We start from the raw sequence: 9,856 nt of genomic DNA, 5'->3' as shown, positions 1-9,856 counted from the left end.
GAATGTATGTGGTGGTATGAATGAACGAATGTGATGGATATGAATGAATGAGATGTGATGGGTATAAATGGATGTGATAAAATTGAATTTTATGGATAAGAATTGATGTGGTGTCATGTGAATTGTGATGTGAATGATTATGATTGGATGGGAATAGGAATACGTTTGAATTGGTTATGAAATTTAAATAATGTGGATTGATAATGGAACAATGTGGAAAGACGAGAGTTCGTTATAGAAACTGTATTTATGTCATGTTTTGAAATGACTATTTTATGTCAAGAATGCTGGGAAAGCATATTGACCATCTTGTGATTGAGGTCGTGGTGGAGACCTAATCTGATTAAGTTGCAGCAGCTGACAGAGAGTTAATGGAGGATGTCTCGCGTAGCAAGGTCGGCCAGGGTCTTGACCAGCCTCGATTCGATTAAAATGGTGAGCTTCCGGTACGGTGGATAATGGACCAAGGAAGCGGCCTATGAGTGGAGCGCTAGGTCACCTGCGAAGGATCCTAGAGGGTGATGACCATACGGTGCTCGGGCTCTTGGTCACTGAAGATACCCACACATGCATCGTGGAAGATATTGGAACAAGGAGTAAGAGTTGCTTTCTTAATTCGGGCATGGATCTGGTTGATTGACCTTCCTGGTCCTCAATGGATGAGTCCATGACTCTTTTATATGGATTCGTTGGTTGATCTTGCTGATCTTCAACGGAGATTCCATTTTGATATGTGAATATATTGTCGAGTACTATAAACTAGGAACAATCCAAAAGGCCCCTAAGTGGATAGGTGGCGAGTGTTCTAGTTGCCAATAATGCCATAGGTACACCGATGAAAGAATGTTTGAAAATAAGGACTCAACCAGAGATTTTGAGGGTTATGATCAGTGACACTATGATTTCATTAAATGATTGTTTTAAAGACAGCTGATTCCCTAAAAAAGGTAATTTCATACTGTGGGTGTGTAAGTGGTGTGACTAGTTTGCCTGGGAACTCTTTTCCCTTGTACCCACGACAAAACCTAACCAAATTCCTAACAGGATCCCATCACTACAGTGGTTGGGCAGTTGGCTAACCCATGGGTTTGGATGGGGTTAGGGTGGACTGATGGATCCTTAAATTGAGACTCAATTCTATTATAGTACGATAGATGAAGTAAATCCCAGACAAAAATTGTTCTATGGAAAAGAATCAACGGCTGTGCCTCTCAATGAGGAAAAAAGCATTGGTCTCTATGATCCAAGTGCATTCTTCCCTGATCTGATTATGGGACTTACAGGTTCGGTCAGATCAGTTGAGTTAGTTAAGACTTTTTTGACTACGTTAGAGAAAAATTATCCAAGAGGAATCGCCCGTGCTTTCTGGTTAATAGGGGGTTTTTTTGGGTTCGGTTTTGGAAGAACCGATGGATTAGTCTCTTGTCCGGATATCCGTGGTGAGGCCCCGAGTAAGGGACCCTAGCCCACGCAAGAAGTGCTACTCTCACTACTAACAACCCTGAATTCGTTGCGCGGTGGGGAGAAGGAACTTCCAGCTGGTATCAGAGCGAATTTTGGCTACTGAGAGGCCAAAAATGTTAAAAATTAATAAAGTAGCAGTAAAAGGTTGTAATTGTGTGATAAATTCATACAAATTCTTATACAGACTGAAATTCATAAATTGGTAATTGGGTCTTCAGATAGAAGTACCACAATTATATGGAATCCGTGACTTGCTTGAAGCCTAGAAATGATGGTATTTACCTTATAATTCTAAGGGCCATGAGTGACTACCCATATATACTAAGGGTATAACTGCAGCTCTTTACTGGTAGTATATACGAGTAAATCTAAGACCTTGAAATTATAAGCATAAATGCTATCTAGATGATGAATTCGAATGTGATTGATATGATTTTAAAATTTTGGTTGAGAACTGATGAGTTGATTTGGATTCTGATTGAAAAATAATGATTCCTGCATTTTGGTTGAAATGTAATAAGCTAAGCAAAAACCTCAATAAGGATGAATGGAAAGAGTCCTTGTGTGATGATGTTCATAAGTGGAATGATGATAATGACTTCAGCAAATCACTATGAGATTAGTGGATTGTGTTGACAAATTGCTATTGTTAACACATGACCCAATGGATCAAGTTAAGGGATGACAAATTAAAAATCTGTATAATTGAAATCCCCATGGAGGGCTGTTCAGATGGAAATTTTGGTCCAATAAACCATTATTTTGTTAAAGATATGAATGAGTATTCTGAATGAATTTTTATCCGATAATGAGTTCTATATAAATAACTTTATCCGATGATTCTGTGAGGAACTGACCAATCTAAAGAACCCCAAAATCAGTTGAATCTAAAATCAAAATTGAATCATAAATAAAGGGACTTAACAAGAATTTTCGTATGGATAGGAGTATGGGTCGAGGTCGAAGTGGTAGAAATGATAACCCCCAACTCGATGAGGAAGAGCTCGACTTAGATGTTCGTAAAACTCTTCATAGATCGCAGCCTAGACCTTTCAAGGGTGAAGGGGAAAACTCGGGTGAGGCTGTGGAAAAGTGGATCGAAGCAATGGAAGAGTACTTCGATGTCACCGGGTACAATGAGAAGAGCAAAATGGCTCTTGCAAAACTGAAGATAGTAGAAACAACCAGAGTGGCATGCAGAAACCACTGCGAGAGAAACCGCCTGGAGCAGAATACTCAGACATGGAATGATCTCAAAATTTACCTAAGGACGAGGTTTTGTCCTTTTGGCTTTCTGGAAACAAAGATGAATGAATTCTTACAGTTAACCCAAGGGAGCAGAACTATTGAATTATATCACCAAGCCTTCTCTCTCCTTCTCAAATTCTCACCACCACTGGATGAAGAACAACTGATGGGGTGGCCAGGGACTCAACGAACCTTTGAATATCGTGGTGAAGAATGCCAAGCCAGTTTCCATGGTTGAAGCAGTGTGGATGGTGAAGGATTTCACCAAAGTCTTCGATGTCAAAGTCCCACCACGGAAGTCAGCACCATCACCTTTTTAAAGGTTTTTAATTCAGAAGGTGATTCCAACCTTTCACTGCCTAAAAGATATCACGGTCAAGCGCAGGATATGAGAAGTTTGAGAATGGAAGAAATGTTATTTTTTCGAAACTCAATCTCCTAGAATTCAACTTCATAAGTTCCACGCTTAAACAAGGGAGTTAAATGCTATAACTATCAAGGATTTGAACATCATAGTATGGATTTCCCAACACCTTTTGGATCAAGGTTTTGAGGGCCGAGAAATCAGGGATCAAGATTCGAGACTCCAGTTCCTTCCTTCTAGACTCCAGCTCCTTCTTTCTAGACTCCAGATCCTTCCTTCCAGACTCCAGCTCCTTCCTTCCAGAGTAATCAGGTTTCTTTCTGCCAAAATCAAGAAGATCCCAGAAGTAGACCCTCTAACCAACCAGTAGTCTCAATCCAAAGTAATGCAAGACCTCCGCCTCAGAATAGGGGAAGGCAAAAAGAGATATTTCCAAATCGGCCATCCACTTCCAAGGCAGTAATGCTAGAAGTAATTGAAGAAGAAGAAGAACATGAAAGAGATCATACTCCGCCTGCGAGATTAGGACATCTCGCGTTTTTCAAGTGGAAGAGAATGTAAGATTCCTCCCCAGCCCCTCAAGATGTCGAGTTTCTTCCCCCTGCTGATCAATCCCCTTTTCAGAATAATAAAAGATCTTGTTTCTACATGTTTGGCCTAGATAGAGAAAATGACCTAGAGAGAGATAACTCAGTTTTTAGATATTTTTGGATGGAAAATTATCCTTTCTTATTAAACTAAATTCCAGCAAAATAGAAGTTTAAAAAGAATTTCCTAAGGTGCATTAGAAATAAATTATAATCTCCTCAAAAGGCCTTAAGTCTAAGGGTCCAGATTTTCTAAAAATTTTGGATTAAGGTTGTGAGGGACCAATTAGATTAATCCAAATGTAGGGAGGAGATAAATTGAAGAAATAAAGAAAAACCCCCCAAAAATGAGTATATACTAACATAAGATGAAGAGTGGACTAAGGACCAAGGAAAATAGTTAAAAAACTTATTTTTGACACCTCGAAATGGGGATTTCCCCTCATGAAGGAGGAACCTTTTTCTCATCATTGCTTTTCATTTTTAAATCAATAAAATGAGATATTTAATCTCTCCTCTCTCCTAATTCAAGTCTAGTTCCAAAAAGTAAGCTAAACTGACCCAAAAATAGTCAAAAATTGACCAAACTGATCTGGAAAATTCTAGAATCAGTTTGCTTGGTTTGAGACTCACTTTTTCCTATAAATAGAAGCCTCCCCCTTTGTAAAAGCTTAATAGTGTTTTATGCACTGTTACTCTACTCCTCCCTAAGGAAAGCTCACAAAACTCCATGTAAGTCAAAAATTCTACTTCTTTTTATATTCTATGGTTTTCTGATTTCTTGTTTTTTTTAAACGTGAAATTGGATGTTATGCCTTGATGGAAAGGCTTTCCCCTTCTCTTCATTAAGAATTTCAACCTTTCTTTATCCTAGAATGAGAAACAAACAAAATAAGTTAAACTTTTCCTATTGATTGCTCTTTAGAAGTGAAAATTTATTAGATTAGAGTGTTTAAATGCATCTTGGGGTGAATTCTAAGTAAATTTAGAATGTAAAACTTGAGAAATGGTCAGCCATACAAAGGAAGTTATGGCAAAATTTTCTTAAATTTTATGGAAATAAGTTTTATCTTTATGTTATTCAAAAAGAGAAATCCCCTCCATTTGTGTATTCTAAAAGTGTTATTTTCATTCTATGCATAATAGAAAGATGCATATTGGAAATATTTTTATTATAAAAATGTTATTTTCATTAGAAATAATTTCTATGCATAGAAAGATGCATATTGGAAATATTTTCATAAAAGTGCTATTTTCATAAAAGTGCTATTTTCATTAGAATTAATTTCTATGCATAGAAAGATGCATATTAGATTTTTTTATATAAGTGTTACTTTCATCAAAATTGATTTTTATGCATAAAATGATGCATAAAAGAATTTTTTTTATTATAAAAGTGTTATTTTCATTAGATTCAATTTCTATGCATAGAAAGATGCATATTGGAAATCTTTTTATTTTAAAAGTGTTATTCCTATTAAATTGATTTTATGCATAAATAGATGCATAAAGTAATTTTATATCAAAATTAGATTCTCTTTAATTCCATGTTTAATTTCCATGAATATTTGATAAATGAATAAGTAAATACTCTAAGAGGAAAAATTCTATCGTTTCATATTCACTCAGTTTGTAAAGAGAAAATTCAAGAAATCTATCGAAGTCGAAATATTCAGATAAATCATTAATTTATCCCTCATTAGAATTCTTGATTAATTTTTATGCATAAAGAAATTTTATATCAAAATTAGATTCTCTTTAATTTGTATGTTTAATTTCCATGAATATTTGATAAATGAATACGTAAATACTTTGAGAGGAAAAATTCTATCGTTTCATATTCACTCAGTTTGTAAAGAGAAAATTCATGAAATCTATCGAAGTCGAAATATTCACATAAATGATTAATTTATCCCTCATCGAAATTCGTGATTAATTTAGAAATCAATTAAGTGATTATTTAATGAATGAAATTTAGTAAATTAGTAATTGAAATATCATCCCCTTTTCGAGAAAGATAATTCAGAAAGAAAAAGAGATGTGAAGTAAATAGAAGTGAAGAAATGTGTGATGTGAATCAGATAGATGTGAATGAAGGGATCAATAGATGTGATGTGAATAGAGGTGATGAAAAAGTGAAGAGATGTGTGATGTGAATAAGATAGATGTGAATGAAGGGTGAATAGATGTGATGATGTGAATAGAGGTGATGAGAGAAGTGAGGTAAATAGATGTGATGAGATGTGTGATGTGAATAAGATAGATGTGAATGAAGGGATGGATAGATGTGAATCAGATAGATGTGAATGAAGGGATGGATAGATGTGATGAGATGTGAGGTGATGAGATGTGATGAGATGTGTGATGTGAATCAGATAGATGTGCATGGGTGAAGAGATGTGATGTGAATCAGATAGATGTGCATGAATGGATGGATGGATGTGATGTGAATCAGATAGATGTGCATGAATGGATGGATGTGATGTGAATAGGGGTGAAGAGATGTGATGTGAATCAGATAGATGTGCATGAATAGATGGATGGATGTGATGTGAACAGGGGTAAAGAGATGTGAGGTGAATAGATGTGATGAGATGTGATGTCATGTGAATCAAGATGTAAATGAATGATATGGGATGTGAGTGGATGTATGTGAAAGAATGGATGTGAATGTATGTGAAAGAATGGATGTGAATGTATGTAAAAGAATGTGATGTGGATGTGTATGCGAAGGAATGTGATGTGATGAAAAATGAAGTGATGTGACATGAATATATGTGGATGTGAAGTGATAGATAGGAATGTATGAATAGATGTGGGTAGTCGTACAGGTGAACGATTGAATGAGATATGGTGTGGATAGAAGTGATGTGATATAATGTGGATAGAATGTATGTGATGGGATGGTAATAATGAGAATGTATGTGGAGGTATTAATGAACGAATGTGATGGATATGAATGAATGAGATGTGATTGGTATAAATGGATGTGATGTAATTGAATGTTATGGATAAGAATTGATGTGATTTCATGTGAATTGTGATGTGAATGATTATGATTGGATGGGAATAGAAATACGTTTTGAATGGTTGTGGAATTTAAATAATGTGGATTGATAATGGAACAATGTGGAAAGACGAGAGTTTGTTATAGAAACAGTATTTATGTCATGTTTTGAAATGACTATTTTATGTCAAGAATGCTGGGAAAGCATATTGACCATCTTATGATTGAGGTCATGGTGGAGACCTAATCTGATTAAGTTGCAACAGTTGACAGAGAGTCAATGGAGGATGTCTCGCGTAGCAAGGTCGGTCGGGGTCTTGACCAGCCTCGGTTCGATTAAAATGGTGAGCTTCCGATATACGGTCGATAAGGGACTAAGGAAGCGGCCTATGAGTGCAGTGCTAGGTCAGCTGTGAAGGATCCTAGAGGGTGCTGACCATACGGCGCTCGGGCTCTGGGTCACTGAAGATACCCACACGTGCATCGTGGAAGATATTGGAACAAGGAGTAAGAGTTGTTTTCTTAATTCGGGCATGGATCTGGTTGATTGACCTTGCTGGTCCTCAACGGATGAGTCCATGGCTCTTTTATATGGATCCGTTGGTTGATCTTGCTGATCTTCAACGGAGATTCCATTCTAATATGTGAATATATTGTCGAGTACTATGAGCTAGGAACAATCGAAAAGGCCCCTAAAGTGGACAGGTGGCGAGCGTTCTAGTTGCCAATGATGCCATAGGTACATCGATGAAATAAGGACTCAACCAAAAATTTTGAGGATTATGATCAGTGACACTATGATTTCATTAAATGATTATTTTAAAGACAGCTAATTCCTTGAAAAAGGCAATTTCATACTAGGTGTGTAAGTGGTGTGACTAGTTTTAAGTTTGCATGAATATCCAGCTAGGGGGCCTGGGAACTCTTTTCCCTCGTACCCGGGAAAAAACCTAACCAAATTCCTAACCGGATCCCATCACTACAGTGGTTGGGCGGTTGGCTAACCCATGGGTCTGGATGGGGTTAGGGTGGACTGATGGATCCTTAAATTGAGACTCAATTCTATTATAGTACGATAGATGAAGTAAATCTCGGACAAAAAATATTCTATGGAAAAGAACCAACGGCTGTGCCTCTCAAAGAGAGGAAAAAAGCATTGGTCTCTATGATCCAAGTGCATTCTTCCCTGATCTGATTATGGGACTTACGGGTGCGGTCAGATCAGTTGAGTTAGTTAAGACTTTTTTGACTACATTATAAAAAATTATCCAAGAGGAATCGCCCGTGCTTTCTGGTTCATGGGAAGTTTTTTTGGGTTCGATTTTGGAAGAACCGATGGATTAGTCTCTTGTCCAGATATCCGTGGTGAGGCCCTGAGTAAGGGACCCTAGCCCACGTAAGAAGTGCTACTTTCGCTACTAACGACCCTAAATTCGTTGCGCGATGGGGAACAGGGATCTCACAACTGGTATTAGAGCGAATTTTGGCTAAAGTGGATCAACTGAGAGGCCAAAAATGTCAAAAATTGATAAAGTAGCAGTAAAAGGTGAAAATTGTGTGATAAATTCATACAAATTGTTATACAGACTGAATATCATAAATTGGTAATTGGGTCTTCTGATAGAAGTATCACAATTATATAGAATCCATGACTTGATTAAGGCTTAAAAATGATGGTACTTACCTTATAATTCCAAGGGCCATGACTACCTGTATATATCGAGGGCAAAACTGCTCTTTATTGGCAGTATATACGAGGGTATAACTGCAACTCGTTATTGCTGGCAATATATACGAGTAAATCTAAGACCTTGAAATTATAAGCATAAATGCTATCCAGATGATGAATTCAAATGTGGTTGATATGTTTTTAAAATTCTGGTTGAGAACTGATGAGTTGATTTGGATTCTGATTGAAAAATGATGATTCCTAAATTTTGGTTGAAATGTAATAAGCTGAGCAAAAACCTCAATGAGGATGAATGGGAAGAGTCCTTGTGATGATGTTCATAACTGGAATGATAATAATGACTTCAGCAAATCACTATGAGATTAGTAGATTGTGTTGACAAATTGCTACTGTTAACACTTGACTCAATGGATCAAGTTAAGGGATGACAAATTAAAAATCTGTATAATTAAAATCCCCATGGAGGGCTGTTCAGATGGAAATTCCGGTCCAATGAACCATTATTTTGTTAACGATATGAATGAGTGTTCTGAATGAATTTTTATCCGATAATGAGTTCTATATGAATATCTTTATCCCATGATTCTGTGAGGAACTGACTAATCTAAAGAACCCCAAAATCAGTTGAATCTAAAATCAAAATTGAATCATAAATAAAGAGACTTAACAAGAATTTTCGTATTGATAGGAGTATGGGTCGAGGTCAACGTGGTAGAAATGATAACCCCCAACTCGACGAGGAAGAGCTCGACTTGGACGTTCGTAAAACTCTTCATAGATCGCAGCTTGGACCTTTCAAGGGTGAAGGGGAAAACTGGGGTGAGGCTGTGGAAAAGTGGATCGAAGTAATGGAAGAGTACTTCGATGTCACCAGAAGAGCAAAATGGCTCTTGCAAGACTGAAGATAGTAGAAACAGCCAAAGTGGCATGGAGAAACCACTGCGAGACAAACCATCTGGAACAGAATACTCAGACATAGAATGATCTCAAAATTTACCTAAGGACGAGGTTTTGTCCTCCCGGTGTTTTGAAAACAAAGATGAACGAATTCTTAGAGTTAACCCAGGGGAGCAGAACTATTGAATTATATTACCAAGCGTTCTCTCTCCTTCTCCAATTCTCACCACCACTGGAATAGTTGATGGGGTGGCCAGGTTCATTCGAGGACTCAACGAATCTTTGAATATCCTAGTGAAGAATGCCAAGCCAGTTTCCATGGATGAAGCAGTGTGGATGGCGAAGGATTTCACCAAGGCCTTCGATGTCAAAGTCCTGCCGCCGTGGAAGTCAGCACCATCACCTTTTAAAAGGTTTTTAATTCCAGAAGGTGATTCCAACCTTTCGCCGCCTAAAAGATATCAGGGTCAAGCCCAGGATATGGGAAGTTCGAGAATGGAAGAAATGTCCTTTTCTCGAAGCTCAATCCCCTAGAATTCAACTTCATAAGTTCCACCCTTGAACAACGGAGTGAAATGCTATAACTGTCAAGGATTTGA

The sequence above is a fragment of the Cibotium barometz genome, chromosome 35 (genome assembly GCF_041138505.1).
Source record: "Cibotium barometz isolate CiBa-2024 chromosome 35, ASM4113850v1, whole genome shotgun sequence".
NCBI classification, from domain to species: Eukaryota; Viridiplantae; Streptophyta; class Polypodiopsida; order Cyatheales; family Cibotiaceae; genus Cibotium; species Cibotium barometz.
This window is presented reverse-complemented; position numbering follows the sequence as displayed.